The sequence below is a fragment of the Procambarus clarkii genome, chromosome 65, assembly GCF_040958095.1.
Source record: "Procambarus clarkii isolate CNS0578487 chromosome 65, FALCON_Pclarkii_2.0, whole genome shotgun sequence".
In the NCBI taxonomy this organism is placed as follows: Eukaryota; Metazoa; Arthropoda; class Malacostraca; order Decapoda; family Cambaridae; genus Procambarus; species Procambarus clarkii.
The window spans coordinates 19,338,433-19,357,772 of record NC_091214.1 but is presented as its reverse complement, the minus strand read 5'-3'; the positions used below and the strand labels follow the sequence as shown (position 1 = coordinate 19,357,772).

The window sequence follows — 19,340 nt, the reverse complement described above, 5'->3', positions numbered from 1 at the left end:
GCATTATACTCTCTGAGCAAAGCAATGCACTGTTGCCCCCAACCCAGATAATGGGCACTGGGGCCTATATGCAGACGATGAGTCACAATAACGTGGCTGAAGTATGTTGACCAGACCACACACTAGAAGGTGAAGGGACGACAACGTTTCGGTCCGTCCTGGACCATTCTCAAGTCGACAGTCGATTGTCGACTTGAGAATGGTCCAGGACGGACCGAAACGTCGTCATCCCTTCACCTTCTAGTGTGTGGTCTGGTCAACTGGGGCCCATGCCTGTGGACCTATACCTACAACCACGTTCTCGTCTGTGGACCCTCCCTACAGCGTTTGTTTGCTAGACCTTATTATACACAACTGGTAGGGATATGGTCGTTTCGGACACGAGACGATTCGGCTAAATTCATTTTCTCTTTTAAAACTGGATGTATTGTTATGCTAGGCTGTATTAAAGTTATGTTATTAGGGTTAGGCTGCATTGGGCTCAGTTGGATTAGATTGGTTTGATTTGGGTTACGTTTGGTTAGGTTGAGCTAGGTTAGTCAGATTTCAAAATTCAAAATTCCACTACGCCACGAAGCAGTCTCTGTGGCGTAGTGGTAAAGCGCGCGCCCGGCTCTTCGCCAGCGCTTTGACCTGCCGGCCGGGAAGGATTGACCGGGCGACAATCCTTAACTGTTCACCCAGCAGAGAATAGGTTGTTTGGCCTGTTTGGCGGGTCGTATTCCGGAGAAAAAAATTGAATTAAGGACCTGCCCGAGACGCTATGCATGCTAGTGGCTTTACAAGAATTTAAGAACTCTTTTTATATATAAATAAAAAAATAAAATACGCTTACGAATCTTCTTGTGTGCGATGAGACGTACTTGTACCTGGTTATGGTTCATGTTCTCGTGTATCTGGCATAATTAAAATATTGAGTTAAATAATTCGTTTGTTAGACAATATATGATATTCAGATCTATAAATTACTTTAGAAAGGCCTATAATGCACATATAAAAATTAATTTACACACTCTTGGCGCTATACGCCAGGAATTTCAATATGGCGTTCAAATAATTTTAGGCAGAGGGTCTCTGGGTCGGCGGGACGGTTACGGGTCATCGACTGCGACCCCGCCAGTCGTCAGGAGGCAGCGGCGGCGTGAAGTACGTCGTTCCCGTGTAGGTAAGGCTGATCAATTTTTTGTCGCTATCTGAGCAGATATTGCTGAAGATTTTGAGGATCACGATTTGCCAACATTATATAGGTAGAATATTATTTAGAATACACTTCCGCGGAGTGTTTTAAACCACCCCATCGTCAGGCTAGGCTCGTTAACACGGCGGTCGACCCCCACCCCCCCAAGACGCATTTATTATCAACTTTCATGTACTGTGTATTAAAAAGATTATATCGTGTATAAATTAATTTTATATTCTATGTTTAATTATGCGTATAGTAGGTTCGGTATTTAGACTCTGTTGGCAATTATTTGTACTTGAAGTATGTGGAGGGTGAAGCATTTACAGTTGCCTGTCCTCAGGCCAGGCTCGCCCACGCCGCCGCCCGACCCAAAGCCGCATTCGTCAATTTTATCTAACTGCGTATTCAGAATTATTCTCGCGTATAAGGTAATAATATTTCATCAAGTTAATAGTTTTAAAAACTAAGTTTAGTGACAAGCGACAGTCCTGTGTACACTGTAATATATGACCAACTTCCCAACGGGAAGGAGCGAGGACACCCCTCCAGGAACTGAATTTACCTGAGGGCCACTAACACTAGTGACCTCGATGAGGACAAAAAGCCGGCGGCTTGTCAAAGGTCCCCCATTTGCCCTGATGATCTTTTCCAGCTGTATTTTAAAACCCAGAAGAGTTTCGGTGTTTACGGCTTCGGCGGGTAGGCGGTTCCACGCGTTTACAACCCTATGGGTGAAAACAGCATTTTCTGTTTCCTGTCCAACATTCTGGCTTGTTGAGTTTGAACCCGTTGCTCCTTGTTCGTGTAACATCTGACCTTTTGAAGACATTGTCCTGATCGACATCCTCCAAATTGTTTAGTATTTTAAAGGTTTCTATGAAGTCCGCCCTGTCATGCCTGGTTTGTGGTGTTAGCCCTGTGGCCCTCAACCGTTCCTGATACGAGAGATGACTAATCTCTGGTATGATTTTTGTCGTAAGACATTACTCCATAGCTCTGATAAGACATGGCTCCAGAGCAGCTATGTCTTTCTGAAGATGAGGTCTCCATGCCTGGATGCAATAATTCATGTGGGGGCGCACCAGAAACTTATACAATTGAAGGTCTACTTTCTTTTCCTTGAAGGTAAAGGCACCCATGATTATTCTCAGGGTTTGGTTTGCTTTTTACTGCCGTTCCCACTTGTTGTACAACTGTCAGTGATTGGTGGATTCTGACTCCATGATAATATGTTGATGATTTGGTAGTTGTGTTGTGTATTGTTATGCCTCACGTGATGGATTCTGACTCCAAGGTGCTTTTCTTCATCTATCTGTTGAAAGGTGGTGCTGTCAATTTGGTAGTTGTGACGCGGATTGTTATGCCCCCACATGCAAGGTCTTGCATTTATCGACATTAAAAAGTCATCTGACCATTTGTGGAGTTCACGAAGATCTCTTTGTAAGGTTTCAATATGACTTTCACTTCCCACTTTACCATAGATCTCAGTGTCATCTGCAAATTTGATTTGGTTTGTAATATTCTCATCTATGTCATTGATGTATTATATTTATTTATTTATTTATATATATACAAGATACATTGGGGGTTAACAGAGAACATACTTCAAGTTGAAATTACATTCTTGTAAAGCCACTAGCACGCATTGAGTTTCGGGCAAGTCCTTAAACTAACCTTAGAGCAAATCCTTAAACTAACAGATAATTTTAGAGAATTAAGAATCAAATTGACAATGTTTAACAGATACTTTACAGCTTTACTTTACAAGTATAGATGATTTTAAGTAGAATAATTACAGTAAAAATTGACAAAAAAAAGTATGACAAAAAGAATTGGCCCCAAAATGGATCCTTTGGCACCCCACTTAGGACACTGGTGAGGGGGTTGGATGAGATATTTGCTTGCTAGGCTTGCGATTACACAACTGGTCTGGCTCCGGGGGTGTGACTTGTTGGGCTTCTAGTTGTTCATGGTCGGGCTCCGGTTCGTGCATGGTTGTGCACCAATAATAATAATAATAATAATAATAATAATAATAATAATAATAATTTTTATTTAGGCAAAGGTACATACATAAAGAGATTTTACAAAGTTTGTTGGCTTTATAGATAGAGCTAGTACATACAATGCCTAAAGCCACTATTACGCAAAGCGTTTCGGGCAGGAAAAAACACTAATGACTAAAGCTTAAAACTAATGGGTAAAAAGAAAAAAATGCGTTGAGTACAAATAAAAATAGAGGTAAAAGAGGGGGGAACATTGTTGAAAAAACAGCACAAATACAATTACAAATTATTACAATTATTATTACAAATTATTACAATTACAACCATTATACAATGGTTAGTGTACTAGTGCTCCAGGTTGGTTTGCTAGGCCTCCGTGGTTGTATGTTTGCTAGAAATCCGGGTTTCTTTTTTCGTACAGAGCTCAATTTTTGTTTGCTATGGCTCCATAGTAGGTTTCTAGGGCTTGTGGAGGGTTTTAGATAGGGCTAAGGAGATTTTTGTTTGGTCGAGCTAGGAATGGAGTTTGGTTGGGCTCTGGGGCTGTTTAGCTTGGTGAGGGTAGGATGAGATGTATATTTGCTAGGCTTGCAGTTACACAACTGGTCGGGGTCCGGTTACACAACTGGTCGGGCTTCGGTTACACAACTGGTCGGGCTCCGGTTAAATAACTGGTCGGGCTCCGGGGGTGTCACTTGGGCTTCGGGTTGTGCATGGTCGGGCTTCGGTTCATGCATGGTTGTGCTCCAGAGGTTGTATATTCGGTTCGTTCATGCTAGGCTTGCAGTTACACATCTCATCGGGGTCCGGTTACAAAACTGGTCGGGCTTTGGTTACACAACTGGTCGGTCTCCAATTAAATAACTGATCAGGCTCCAGGCGTGTCATTTGGGCTTCGGGTTGTGCATGGTTGGGCTTCGGTTCATGCATAGTCGTGCTTCAGAGGTTTTGTTCAGTTTGTTCATGCTAGGCTTGCAGTTACACAACTGGTTGGGGTCCGGTTACACAACTGGTCGGGCTTCGGTTACACAACTGGTCGGGCTCCGGTTAAATAACTGGTCGGGCTCCGGGGGTGTCACTTGGGCTTCGGGTTGTGCATGGTTGGGCTTCGGTTCATGCATAGTCGTGCTTCAGAGGTTCTTTGTTCGGTTCGTTCATGCTATAGGCTTGCGGTTACACAACTGGTCGGGGTCCGGTTACACAACTGGTCGGGCTTCGATTACACAACTGGTCGGGCTCCGGTTAAATAACTGGCGGGCTCCGGTTAAATAACTGGTCGGGCTCCGGTTACACAACTGGTCGGGCTCCGGTTACATAACTGGTCGGGCTCCGGTTACATAACTGGTCGGGCTCCGGGGGTGTCATTTGGGCTTCGGGTTGTGCATGGTCGGGCTTTGATTCGTGCATGGTTGTGCTCCAGAGGTTGTTTGTTCGATTTGTTCATGCTAGGCTTGCGGTTACACAACTGGTCGGGGTCCGGTTACACAACTGGTCGGGCTTCGGTTACACAACTGGTCGGGCTCCGGTTACATAACTGGTCGGGCTCCGGGGGTGTCACTTGGGCTTCGGGTTGTGCATGGTCGGGCTTCGGTTCATGCATGGTTGTGCTCCAGAGGTTGTATATTCGGTTCGTTCATGCTAGGCTTGCAGTTACACATCTCATCGGGGTCCGGTTACAAAACTGGTCGGGCTTTGGTTACACAACTGGTCGGTCTCCAATTAAATAACTGATCAGGCTCCAGGCGTGTCATTTGGGCTTCGGGTTGTGCATGGTTGGGCTTCGGTTCATGCATAGGCTAGGTGTGCTTCAGAGGTTTTGTTCAGTTTGTTCATGCTAGGCTTGCAGCTACACAACTGGTCGGGGTCCGGTTACACAACTGGTCGGGCTTCGGTTACACAACTGGTCGGGCTCCGGTTAAATAACTGGTCGGGCTCCGGGGGTGTCACTTGGGCTTCGGGTTGTGCATGGTCGGGCTTCGGTTCATGCATGGTTGTGCTCCAGAGGTTGTATATTCGGTTCGTTCATGCTAGGCTTGCAGTTACACATCTCATCGGGGTCCGGTTACAAAACTGGTCGGGCTTTGGTTACACAACTGGTCGGTCTCCAATTAAATAACTGATCATGCTCCAGGCGTGTCATTTGGGCTTCGGGTTGTGCATGGTTGGGCTTCGGTTCATGCATAGTCGTGCTTCAGAGGTTTTGTTCAGTTTGTTCATGCTAGGCTTGCAGCTATACAACTGGTTGGGGTCCGGTTACACAACTGGTCAGGCTTCGGTTACACAACTGGTCGGGCTCCGGTTAAATAACTGGTCGGGCTCCGGGGGTGTCACTTGGGCTTCGGGTTGTGCATGGTCGGGCTTCGGTTCGTGCATGGTTGTGCTCCAGAGGTTGTTTGTTCGGTTCGTTCATGCTAGGCTTGCGGTTACACAACTGGTCGGGGTCCGGTTACACAACTGGTCGGGCTTCGGTTACACAACTGGTCGGGCTCCGGTTACATAACTGGTCGGGCTCCGGGGGTGTCACTTGGGCTTCGGGTTGTGCATGGTCGGGCTTCGGTTCATGCATGGTTGTGCTCCAGAGGTTGTATATTCGGTTCGTTCATGCTAGGCTTGCAGTTACACATCTCATCGGGGTCTGGTTACAAAACTGGTCGGGCTTTGGTTGCACAACTGGTCGGTCTCCAATTAAATAACTGATCAGGCTCCAGGCGTGTCATTTGGGCTTCGGGTTGTGCATGGTTGGGCTTCGGTTCATGCATAGTCGTGCTTCAGAGGTTTTGTTCAGTTTGTTCATGCTAGGCTTGCAGCTACACAACTGGTTGGGGTCCGGTTACACAACTGGTCGGGCTTCGGTTACACAACTGGTCGGGCTCCGGTTACATAACTGGTCGGGCTCCGGGGGTGTCACTTGGACTTCAGGTTGTGCATGGTCGGGCTTCGGTTCGTGCATGGTTGTGCTCCAGAGGTTGTTTGTTCGGTTCGTTCATGCTAGGCTTGCGGTTACACAACTGGTCGGGGTCCGGTTACACAACTGGTCGGGCTTCGGTTACACAACTGGTCGGGCTCCGGTTAAATAACTGGTCGGGCTCCGGGGGTGTCACTTGGGCTTCGGGTTGTGCATGGTCGGGCTTCGGTTCATGCATGGTTGTGCTCCAGAGGTTGTATATTCGGTTCGTTCATGCTAGGCTTGCAGTTACACATCTCATCGGGGTCCGGTTACAAAACTGGTCGGGCTTTGGTTACACAACTGGTCGGTCTCCAATTAAATAACTGATCAGGCTCCAGGCGTGTCATTTGGGCTTCGGGTTGTGCATGGTTGGGCTTCAGTTCATGCATAGGCTAGGTGTGCTTCAGAGGTTTTGTTCAGTTTGTTCATGCTAGGCTTGCAGCTACACAACTGGTTGGGGTCCGGTTACACAACTGGTCGGGCTTCGGTTACACAACTGGTCGGGCTCCGGTTAAATAACTGGTCGGGCTCCGGGGGTGTCACTTGGGCTTCGGGTTGTGCATGGTCGGGCTTCGGTTCGTGCATGGTTGTGCTCCAGAGGTTGTTTGTTCGGTTCGTTCATGCTAGGCTTGCGGTTACACAACTGGTCGGGGTCCGGTTACACAACTGGTCGGGCTTCGGTTACACAACTGGTCGGGCTCCGGTTAAATAACTGGTCGGGCTCCGGGGGTGTCACTTGGGCTTCGGGTTGTGCATGGTCGGGCTTCGGTTCATGCATGGTTGTGCTCCAGAGGTTATATACTCGGTTCGTTCATGCTAGGCTTGCAGTTACACATCTCATCGGGGTCCGGTTACAAAACTGGTCGGGCTTTGGTTACACAACTGGTCGGTCTCCAATTAAATAACTGATCATGCTCCAGGCGTGTCATTTGGGCTTCGGGTTGTGCATGGTTGGGCTTCAGTTCATGCATAGGCTAGGTGTGCTTCAGAGGTTTTGTTCAGTTTGTTCATGCTAGGCTTGCAGCTACACAACTGGTTGGGGTCCGGTTACACAACTGGTCGGGCTTCGGTTACACAACTGGTCGGGCTCCGGTTAAATAACTGGTCGGGCTCCGGGGGTGTCACTTGGGCTTCGGGTTGTGCATGGTCGGGCTTCGGTTCGTGCATGGTTGTGCTCCAGAGGTTGTTTGTTCGGTTCGTTCATGCTAGGCTTGCGGTTACACAACTGGTCGGGGTCCGGTTACACAACTGGTCGGGCTTCGGTTACACAACTGGTCGGGCTCCGGTTAAATAACTGGTCGGGCTCCGGGGGTGTCACTTGGGCTTCGGGTTGTGCATGGTCGGGCTTCGGTTCGTGCATGGTTGTGCTCCAGAGGTTGTTTGTTCGGTTCGTTCATGCTAGGCTTGCGGTTACACAACTGGTCGGGGTCCGGTTACACAACTGGTCAGGCTTCGGTTACACAACTGGTCGGGCTCCGGTTAAATAACTGGTCGGGCTCCGGGGGTGTCACTTGGGCTTCGGGTTGTGCATGGTCGGGCTTCGGTTCATGCATGGTTGTGCTCCAGAGGTTGTATACTCGGTCCGTTCATGCTAGGCTTGCAGTTACACATCTCATCGGGGTCCGGTTACAAAACTGGTCGGGCTTTGGTTACACAACTGGTCGGTCTCCAATTAAATAACTGATCAGGCTCCAGGCGTGTCATTTGGGCTTCGGGTTGTGCATGGTTGGGCTTCGGTTCATGCATAGGCTAGGTGTGCTTCAGAGGTTTTGTTCAGTTTGTTCATGCTAGGCTTGCAGCTACACAACTGGTTGGGGTCCGGTTACACAACTGGTCGGGCTTCGGTTACACAACTGGTCGGGCTCCGGTTAAATAACTGGTCGGGCTCCGGGGGTGTCACTTAATTGGGCTTCGGGTTGTGCATGGTCGGGCTTCGGTTCGTGCATGGTTGTGCTCCAGAGGTTGTTCGGTTCGTTCATGCTAGGCTTGCGGTTACACAACTGGTCGGGGTCCGGTTACACAACTGGTCGGGCTTCGGTTACACAACTGGTCGGGCTCCGGTTAAATAACTGGTCGGGCTCCGGGGGTGTCACTTGGGCTTCGGGTTGTGCATGGTCGGGCTTCGGTTCATGCATGGTTGTGCTCCAGAGGTTGTATATTCGGTTCGTTCATGCTAGGCTTGCAGTTACACATCTCATCGGGGTCCGGTTACAAAACTGGTCGGGCTTTGGTTACACAACTGGTCGGTCTCCAATTGAATAACTGATCAGGCTCCAGGCGTGTCATTTGAGCTTCGGGTTGTGCATGGTTGGGCTTCGGTTCATGCATAGTCGTGCTTCAGAGGTTTTGCTCAGTTTGTTCATGCTAGGCCTTGCAGTTACACAACTGGTTGGGGTCCGGTTACACAACTGGTCGGGCTTCAGTTACACAACTGGTCGGGCTCCGGTTAAATAACTGGTCGGGCTCCGGGGGTGTTACTTGGGCTTCGGGTTGTGCATGGTCGGGCTTCGGTTCGTGCATGGTTGTGCTTCAGAGGTTTTGTTCGGTTCGTTAATGGTAGGCTTGCAGTTACACAACTGGTCGGGCTCTGGTTACACAACTGTTTGGGCTTCGGGGTGCACAATAAACTACCACTCTCTGGTTGAATAGGGGTTGTTAATGAAATGTCCACCTTTGGCTGCCAAAAAATCAATGAAGTGTGCAACTATGGTCTAGTTGCAAACGTTGCAAATAATCCAATGAATTATTGCAGTTGTATTGTTTACACCATCTTGAGTCTATTCGTTCTATAATAAGAGACAAAGCCCTCGCTGATTAATATCTGTCAGCAAAACTATCATACTTTGCGTCATTATATAATGGAATGTGAAAAAATTGCGGAATTTAGAGATAACACCATCAAGTATCCAAAATTTGCTTACTGCAGGTGCAGCAATAATAAATGCAGCCTGCACATGACTGTAAAGCTGCCGCCCAGTTGGGTGGGTGTGCAGCAAGACTAGTAACTGTGTGACTCATCAAAGATGTAAAGTGCCTTGTATAGTGACTGTTGTAAGCCTCTTGTTGAATCACTTGTGACACAAAAGATTATTTATGTGTATTTGTGTGGGTGATTAAATATGTATGTGTATGTCTATATATACGTATGTATATGTACATGTATGCATGAGTATGTGTACATGTATATATAACATTAATAATTTTGTAACTAGCATCAAAAGATTGTTATTTGCTTAGCTAAACGAACTAGAGGGTTCAGTTCCTGAACCGATTATGTACTTCTGTAACCCTTTACACCACCGCCCACGGGAAGGGTATGGGGTACATAATAAAGAAAGAAATTGAAATTGAACCCATATATATATATATATATATATATATATATATATATATATATATATATATATATATATATATATATATATATATATATAATGTGTGTGCGTGCTGAAATAATATTAATAAAACGATTAACATCGTGTAGTGTACTCTATATATCAAAATATACTACTTTGAAATCCGTATATGTCACTAAAAAAACAATTGGGCTACTCTTCGCTACTTTGCTACCGTCAGGTCGCTACTTTACGCAATTTTGAGGTGGCAACCCTGGGTGTGTGGCGGCTGTGAGGGGACAAGGCTGTGTGAAAGTGAGGGCGGCTGTATGGCGGCGGCTGCTGTAGGGGTGAGCACGGCACCATGGACCTTAAGGACATTATCATCAGCGGTATCTCCGTCGTCGCCTCCGTCTGCCTCGTTGTCATCTTCGTGGCCTTCGGTGGGTTCATAAGTGACGCCACTATTGAGCTTGACTTTGTTGGGTTTCGGGAACCCGACTTGAGGGACAGAAATTCCAAGTGGTTTGTTAATGTTGTTGTGTCAGGGGCCTGGACACTGGGTTGTGCCAGGGGCCCCGAACACTGGGTTGAGGGGTTGTGCCAGGGGCCCCGGGCACCAGGTCGAAGGGTTAATTGTGCCAGGGGCCCCGGGCACCAGGTCGAGGGGTTGTGCCAGTGGCCCCGGGTCGAGGGGCTGTGTCAGGGGCCCCGGGTCGAGGGGCTGTGTCAGGGGCCCCGGGTCGAGGGGCTGTGCCAGGGGCCCCGGGTCGAGGGGTTGTGCCAGGGGCCCTGAACACTGGGTCAAGGGACTGTGCCAGGGGCCCTGGATCGAGGGGCTGTGCCAGGGGGTCTGGGCACCATCCCATCTGTGTGGTGTGCGTGATCTACAGGCTATCTGGGTGGTCATAAATATATATTTTGAATCCTTTACTGTTTTTATGATAGTACTGTATACTTATCCACACAAACTTTAAAATGTTAACAACAAAGAAATTGCTTAGACTGATTAAATGTAATCTACAGTATTTTATTTAATAATTTGATAGTACTATATCCAGCAATCAAATTTTTTACTGTTCTATATTATACATTAATACAGTACTGTGTTTTTTCAGGTTGGTATGTTGTGTGGTGGCTTTTCCTATCGAGATTCAAGTTTATTCGTGAAATTCTAGGAAATCACCAGAATGGAAGCCCCTCATTAGAGGAACTGAGACAAGCTCGGCTTCGCTCGTCTCGGAAAACACGACGGGACTGACACCTTGTGTTCTTCTTTATCATGTAATGATTTGAAAGCTCTCTGAGTAAGTTAATTTGTTTTAACATGCAGCAACACCAATGAGTTTTTGGAGTACTGCAGTAGTAGATTTCTCACTTTAAAGTCACTATAATTTTCATGGAAACTTCAGGTATTCTAATGTGCCAGGGGCTTGATCCTTACCAAGTGGTTTTGATAATTTATATATAAACATGGCAAATTAAAGTAATTTTCCCCTTTCCTCCTGTTAATTGTTGCCTAATAATATTGATATCACACAGTAATGTACTTGTGCAAGTTAAGTAATGTATTAGTGTATTAGTGTTCAAAATATTTTAGAATTTGGAACATTTTAATTAAACTGTGTTAATAATATTTCCTTAACTGTTTGAAATAGGTCATGGTTTGTTGCACATATTGAGTTACATTTATCTTCTGTTGGCTTGAGAGAAGTAGTGGCAATGTATATATAGCAATACTTTTATCGCTATTTTACTAGACAAAAAGATAGTTTTTTCATTACTGACATACAGTATTTGATCACTGCAATGTGCCGTATTATAATGACAGCCCTGTGGTGCGCCTAAAAAAATCTTTAACATTTTTATTCTTTTATGCGTTAAAATGAATAACGAATCTCTGATCATGGGAACTTAAAAAATAAAAAAATTATTCTGTGAGACACTTTCGCTGTGATGGAACAGAAGTTTACCACTTTATGGGTGCCGAGTGATTAGGCACTTGGAAACGCTTGCCCAAGCGACCTCGTAGGGCAGCAGCTACTGCAAATATAATGTTTCATAATTATTTATATCTCTAGTTGTTGTTTTTTTGCTGTAATATTAGTCGCATTTGTGATTTGAAAAATTTATATAATCAAATGTCCCATAGCGTAGTAGTTAGTCACTCGCCTGGCGTTTCGCGAGCACTTTGGCCTGGGTTCGTATCCTGACTGGAGAGGATTGACTGGGCACCAATCCTTAATTGTAGGACGCTAAGCCCCGAAATCATCTCAAGATAACACAATATACATATGTTATTCTGTATATAATATCAACATTTGTATGCACCATAACAAACTAATAAGCAGTTCTGGTGGGTATGGTGATGAAATCAACACAGCATGGAGCCATATGATAAGTGCAGATGACACTAGCAAACATATGATGCAAAAAAATGCCTTTAATATTCTACACATTTCACTATGACTATTCACAGAACAGCAGTTATCACATTCTTTTCACAAAAATCCACATATGAATCTATTTCTATTAAGCCATGTGCCTTGTATGGTCTTTGGTCATGTGTTGTGGCCAGTAGTTTTCTTTGTTGTGATACCTGCAGTGCTTCCTCCTCCCTGGTGACTCCCTTTCTTTTCCTTAGGTAGCTTCAGGGAATCCCAAGGGGCTTTTCCAGAAAACCAGCATTGAATGTAATGAAATGCTAGTTTCTGGGCGAGTATCAGTGACTCCCTGACACCCTCCCTTTTCCAGGAAGTAAGGGGTGGTCTTTCCATCATAGAACTGAGTGGAGCAGCCGGCTGACCCTGTCTGCCTCTTTCCTCCCCCAGTGTAAATAATAATGTTACATCAATGTGAATATATCTAAACTTTTAGATTGTTTACATTGTTGGGAGTTCTTTTGGCAAGTTTCAGGCATCGATATTTTCTTATAATCAGTGGTCTGTTTTACCTTGCTGACTGTGGTTGCTTCCCCAGTGGTGGCAGACATGATTAAAATTCAGATAATTTCATCATAGTGCCACTGTTTTATGCCCCTCTTAAAAGTGGCAAAGTTCTGGCTCGTGGTCCCTGGTAGGCCTAAAAGAACTCCACGACTGAGGGGCACCTAGTTGTTTGGCACTGTATCAGCATTGTACCTTCAGGGAGCCACGGGGGGCTCACCAAGCAATTGGTATTTTATTACATTTAATGTTTTTTTGCTTATTGGGCTGTTTAACATGCTGATATTTAAGTACTGTATGCCCATGATGTGGTTCACAAATCTGCTTGCCTAATTGCCAGTTATGCTTTGTAGGCCTCCTTGTCTATTGATTTCAAATTAGTCAGTGAGTACCAACAATTATGTTTCTTCATCTACTCTTACTATAATTCTCTCATGATCATTATAAGACCCCTGTGTTTGTTTTCTAGCTCTTTCTTTGTCCATTTATAATTTGCAAATGGACTGTAGGCAGAAATGGTTATCAGTTTTGTCGGTCTGCTTTGAAGTAGGAAGTGATTCTCAACTGAGAGAAATTGTGCCTCACATGACTACAATATAATACTGGAGCACCAAGCTCAGATTTTGTTCCAGTACGTTTAAGTAGGAGGTCAAGCATTCATCAGCTGCAACTGCACATGCTGGCAGAAGAGGACTATGGCAGTGGTGGGTGGGTGGTAGTATCACTATACAGTGCATGCCAGGTCTCCTTGCTCACATTCTGGCTGATGTCATCTCTTACAAATAGGTAGCTCTGTGCATGGCAGGTAGGTAGCTAGTTCTTTAATGGCATTATAACATCAGTGGCTATGTTGTACATGTCTTCTATCAGTATCAAAGAAGGCCTTTTGATCTTTGAGATGCTACCCATAATGATGCTGGGAAGTATATAGACTGATTTGTGAAGTCAATAATTTCATCATTTACGTTCCTATCACTGTTAATTTGACGTGTCGACTTGCTTGTTCCTCTGAATGCACCAGGTTTAGAACTCTGATCTCTGCCAGTTATTAAGACTTTGATAAGTCCTGGTCACATGATGTATGTAACTGTCCAGGCAGTTAACTACAGGGAACCACTCTGGGACCCACCAGAAAGAGGGGCTTCATTTGTTGCTTTTGTTAAGTGTTGGACAGAATGCATATTTTTAAGACTGGACTGCTACATTAAATAATAATGTTTGCATTATGTTGCATGCTTGGTACGGGACTGAGGATAACGGCATCAGTGGGATGGATTTGGAAAAAAATAATAAACATACTGTGGCTATAAAAAAGTATACTGTATAATTTTTTTATAATAAAGCTAACATTTATTTAATATAAATTTTGCTCGTGAATGTATTTTTACGGGTGCTGCATGATATTAAGACATGGTTCATCTCTTCTAGGTCTGGTGCTGATTTTGATGACTGAGAAATGGCAGATGAATGGGAACTTCTAGTCTGAAGAAAACCTCTTATTCCATTATACTGTGTTATTGTTACTTTTTTTTTTTTTTTTTTTTTTTTTTTTACAAGTCTGTGTTGTATCTCAGGAACACAGTTGTAATAATTTGATCAGTCTGTTTCTGAAAGCATCTATATATTTAAAGTGTTTTTTCCCACTTTTACATATGCAGCATCTCTCAATATGTATACTGTACTGTATTTATTAACCCATTTCTTTAAGCTGTTAATATGGAGTTTTTTAGGTTGTCTTTAAGTTTGTGTATTATTGATAATAATGCAATTGTAAAGTTAGTTCTAATTTAAAATTGTTAATATCTATATACTGTACTGTACTTGTATATAATTTCTCAAATTTGTTGTTTTCTCAAAATGGTCACACATAATGATCCATGTAATTTTCAGAATACATTTAATAGTAGTGGTTGAAGCTCCCAAGTTCTACGAGGGTGCATAGCTCGGTATGGCAACTCATTTATTATTTGAGGCTGTGGATAAATTGTTAATTTATTTTTGTTTATTGCTTATTTAATGTGTATAAATATTTCTAGCCAATTATTCATTTTAATGTAGAGATGAACGAGTACAACTTAGTGTGCGAGTATTTTGTGAGTTGAGTGCAGCGTAGTATGCAACGAGGCGTGCATTCCCCCGTGATATTTCAGTCACATTACTGATATAGTATTTTCTTGGGTGCCAGTATGGAAGAATCTTTGATTATATAGACCTAGAAAAAAAAATCATTTGTATATAGCATTTGACATCAACAATGAACAATGAAATAATTATTATGCATTAATTTATGATTGGGATGCAATACATGTGAAGCCAATATTTTTCTACATTTTCAAAAAAACTTGGTACATGTGATTTGTTTGTGTAGCATTGTGAATGAAGTGCAAACTGTGTGATATGAAGTTGTATTGAATTTGTCTACAGTCCCTGGTACACTTTGTTAAAGTGACCACCATACTTATTGATGAAAAGAATTGTCTCCCTGTTTGATATATTTTCTGTACAGATACATTTGTCTTGAATACCTTGGTAATTGTTGTGAATAAATTTTTCTTTAATAAAAAAGGAAAATAAAAAATACATTAATACCTCTTTAAATATTAAGAAGTTAATATCGTCACAATCAACTTGATAATGGTCCAGGACGGACCGAAACGTCGTCTCTTCACTTACTAGCGTGTGGTTTGGTCAACAAGAAGTTAATACTGTATTAGGGCTCATTAGTCTTGCTTTTCAACTGTCCCCCACGGTCACTTTTCCCTCGATAGAATTCTTGGTGAATCGGATACTTTTGATATCATTCGCCTTATGCGTTTCTGTTCTCTTATTGGCACCCTCAGTGATATTTAGTGCCCTCTGATTATTCTGCACATTTGATGGTGCTACTATCCCGGCTTGGTGTCTTCTTTGATAATTACTTACTTACCCAGACAAGACAACCAGACAAGGCTGCTGGAAGACAGGAGAGCTCAGGGAGACATGACCATTACCTACAAAATTCTCAGAGGAATTGACACTATAGATAAAGGTAAACTGTTTAACACGGGTGGTACGTGAACAAGGGAGGACAGGTGGAAACAGAGTACCCAAATGAGCCACAGGGACATCAGAAAGAACTTTTTCAGTGTCATAGTAGTTAACAGATGGAATGCATTAGGCAGTGATGTGGTGAAGGCAGACTCCATACAGTTTCAAATGCAGATATGTAGAGTCCAGTAGGCTTAGGAATCTGTACACCAGTTGATTGACAGTTGAGAGGTGGGACCAATGAGCCAGAGCTCAATCTCCGCAAGCACAACTAGGCGAGTACTTAGACTCGACAAAAGAGCGATGGTGTCTCTTCTAGCAGGTCAGCATTCATTCCTGACTAAGTGGGTGGGCACTTCCTTTCCTCCATCCTATCCCAAATCATCATCCTCCTATCCCTTCCAAGTGCTATATAGTCATATTGGCTTAACATGCTTTGATAATTACCAAATTACCAAGATAAGCTAATAAAGTTTGCATTTATCAACCTGGTGAAGTCAAAAAGTTTAATCTTGTAAAGAAAATGGTGAAACAAGGACAGTTGTCTTGGTTTTTATGGTACGTAATTCATGAATTTTCCCATGATAAATGCATTGTTGCCATGTTATTGCTGCATTTCTTTTTAACACTCGTGGTCTGATGATGCTCTTCATCCTGGATTTTCTGAAAATCTTTACCAATTTTATTTGCTCCTGCTTGATAAAACTTGAAATATATGAGCAGAATGTGGGAAGAGCTTATCAGGAGCTGTAATGTAGATGTTTTTGCTAAATAAGGAGGTCTAGACTTTTGGGGAACACTGACAAGACAGCGAACACACATGATAATGTATGGTACTGTATATTCGATAAAGGTTAGTTTGGAGTATGGTATTGGGACACTGAGTGTATGGTGAAGCTGGAGGCTGTTTAATTATTGAGCAGGCTGGTCAGAGGAGTGTTTACATGCATAACACTTAACCTGGATGGACTGTGGTGGGACATTGTTGGTCAGTTTGGTTTTGTATACCCTCTACAAGCAAGGCAGAAACCAACGCTGCTTGCTGATAGGTCGAGGAGAAACAACTTGGTCCTGGTAAGCATGCTGATGTGGTATAGAGCATGTATGTATTGTGAATATAGGAGTGGTAGTTGCAGATGTTTGTTATATCTGTTACAGAATCAATTAGAGATCACCTTGGCTAACTACTCGATTGCTCCAAACAGTAATTGCTCTTCTTGTTACAGTAATATTTTCTCATCACTTTACAAATTACTTTTTTATTTATTTATTATATATACAAGAGTTCTTACATTCTTGTACAACTGCTAACACCCATAGCATTTCAGGTAAGTCCTCAATCCTAATATTCCCAGAATACGACCTCCCTAAATCCTTTAATAACCAGGTAAAAGGTTTGCTGTTGGGTAACCAGAGGCTACAGTTAAGGATTTGCAGACATTACCAGATGAAAATGTATAAAAGTAATGTTTGTTTTCTTTTGCAAGTACAGTATATCCATAGATTTTTATGATTAATGAGAAGTGAAATGTTCATAAGCTTTTGTATATTCACTGATACCACACAAATTATAATGCATACACCCTTTTTTTTAGTCATCTCTACTCGGGCACATTCACTGTCGCTGAGTGGGGCCCCAATAGGACTGGATTGTTTAGTGAAGTGTATCATAAAAGAATATGATGAAAAGTATTATTGTATTTTGATCATACATTTAATTTCTTCAACATCATCATTTATCCATCTTCTGATGTGTGGTTTGGTCATCATATCTTCAGCCACGTTATTGTGACTCATTTTGCGTAAACAGTCATAAAATTACATGATCACTGGAACAGCAAAAATTGCAACAGTACATATTGTACAGAATAAATGGAAGTAATACATTTGTTTTATTAAATTTTTACATGGCAGATAACAGCAATAGTACAGGTTCAGTAATTTAATGTTCAACAACATAAAAAATAGGTTGTCATTTAGGATGTAAGATAGGTTACATAGTTTATCAGGTGGTTCATAGTTCCTATTTTAACTGGTTGAGAGGAGGACGGTCCTTAAAATGATTATTGAAGTCCTTTTCATATTTTGAATCCTTGATTTGCAGATCATTTCTGCTATGGTTAAGGCATTCTTGGAATATCAAACAGATATTGGTTTCTAGTAAGGTGCCCATAGGTTCTGTTATAGCTCTCTAGGAAGTGTTTGAGGTTAGGATTAGCAATACAGTTTAGTATTTTATATATGTTGAGGGAATGTATAATGCTTAATATGTAATATTCAAGGATTTAATTAAGTAAGGGGGTCAGGTGTTGTCTGGGGCTTGAGTTTCTTATTGTTCTAATTGCTGTTTTGTGTTGATTAATTAGGGTTTCATGAATAATTTTGGATAGTAGAACCCCAAACACAGATACGATATATGAAATAAGGATAAATAAGAGAATAGTAAAGTGTTACTAGGGCAGAGTGAGGTATATAGTTGCCATTCTTTCTAAAATCGATTGTTTTAAATTTTTGTTTACTACATTTAGTACATGGCACTTGAAATTCAACTTATCAACAAGAAAACCAAGAAATTTACCTTCTACTTTATTGCTAATTTGGATATCATTAATTCTTAGGTTAATTTGCTCAGTGGGTTTATTACCAAACAAAATATAGTGTGTTTTATCAATGTTAAGGGTGAGTTTGTTAACAGTTAGCCAAAGGTGGACTCCATTATTCTTTATTTCGGTATTAACCGTATATAAGGTTAGGACTGGAGAAATTAAGGTTGTGTCTTCAGCAAATACAATTGGTTTGAAATACAAATATTGTCACAAAAAATTAGACGTTATAGCTAACCCATATCTCTAAGTTACCCTTTACAACTAACGACAGAAAACGTAAGTGTTTCAACACTGGGAGAGAAGCGACCATCTCGACACAATGTTGCCAGATTGGGCTACAAATAGCGAATTGGGCTACTTTTGAGAGCCCCGCGCTCCCAAATTTTAATTTCGCTACGTGCTACTTTTGGGCTAATTTAAAAGCAAGATGTGCTAATTTGGGGTATTAATGTTAAGAATGTACGATTGCGAGTTGCATGAAAGTAACTAAGCTATAAATAATTGTAATTAATACTAAATAATATTATTTAATACAATGTCCACATTTTCTTCTAGATGATATCTTAAAGCATATTTAATGTCTAACATGACGTGATCACTCTTTCCCAAGGGAGGAAGGTACTGGATGTCAAAAATCTCTTCTTCTTTCCTGGTGAATACTAGATCCAGTACTGACGGTATATCTCCTTCCCTCATTCTTGTGGCTTGCTTTATGTGTTGATACAAGAATGTCTCCAGAATGAGGTTCACAAATCTGCATGTCCAAAAGTCCTCCGTTCTTGCTTCATAGGCCTCCCAGTCTATTGCTCTAAAGTTGAAGTCCCCCAGTATCAACAGTCGTGATTTATCTTTATCTGCTTGTACAATAATATCTCTCATGACCATTATGAGGCCCTCTCGTTTGTCATCCAGTTCTTCCTTTGTCCACGTGTTGCTTGCTGGTGGGCTGTAGGCATTTACAATTATCAGGTTATCATCCTGATTTCAGACCTGCAATGCCATTATGTCAATATCTCGAGGGTTTTCAAATATTAACTCTTTTACCTTCAGGTGTTTTTTCACCAGTACCGCCACTCCTCCTCCCTTCCTAGTTTTCCTGTCACGTCTCCAAACTGAGTAGCCTCTTGGGAATATGACTTCATTTATTATATTTCCTTCAAGTTTCGTTTCTGATAATGCAACAATATCTGGGACCCTAAGCTGGATTATATCTTGCAACTCCAAAGTTTTTGACCTCACTCCATCTATGTTGGTATATACAATTTTCAGGAACATGTTCCCTTTTCCTTTG

The 19,340-nt window shown here is 42.6% G+C and overlaps 1 long non-coding RNA gene across 1 annotated transcript; it reads left to right on the top strand.

Moving 5' to 3' along the window:
• The first annotated feature begins 1,091 nt into the window (after positions 1-1,091).
• Positions 1,092-17,327, top strand: LOC123771129 (uncharacterized). The gene is made up of 4 exons (XR_011223746.1): positions 1,092-1,165; positions 9,713-9,914; positions 10,590-10,778; positions 13,845-17,327. It is a non-coding gene; the product is annotated as an uncharacterized lncRNA (long non-coding RNA).
• Positions 17,328-19,340: the final 2,013 nt, after the last annotated feature.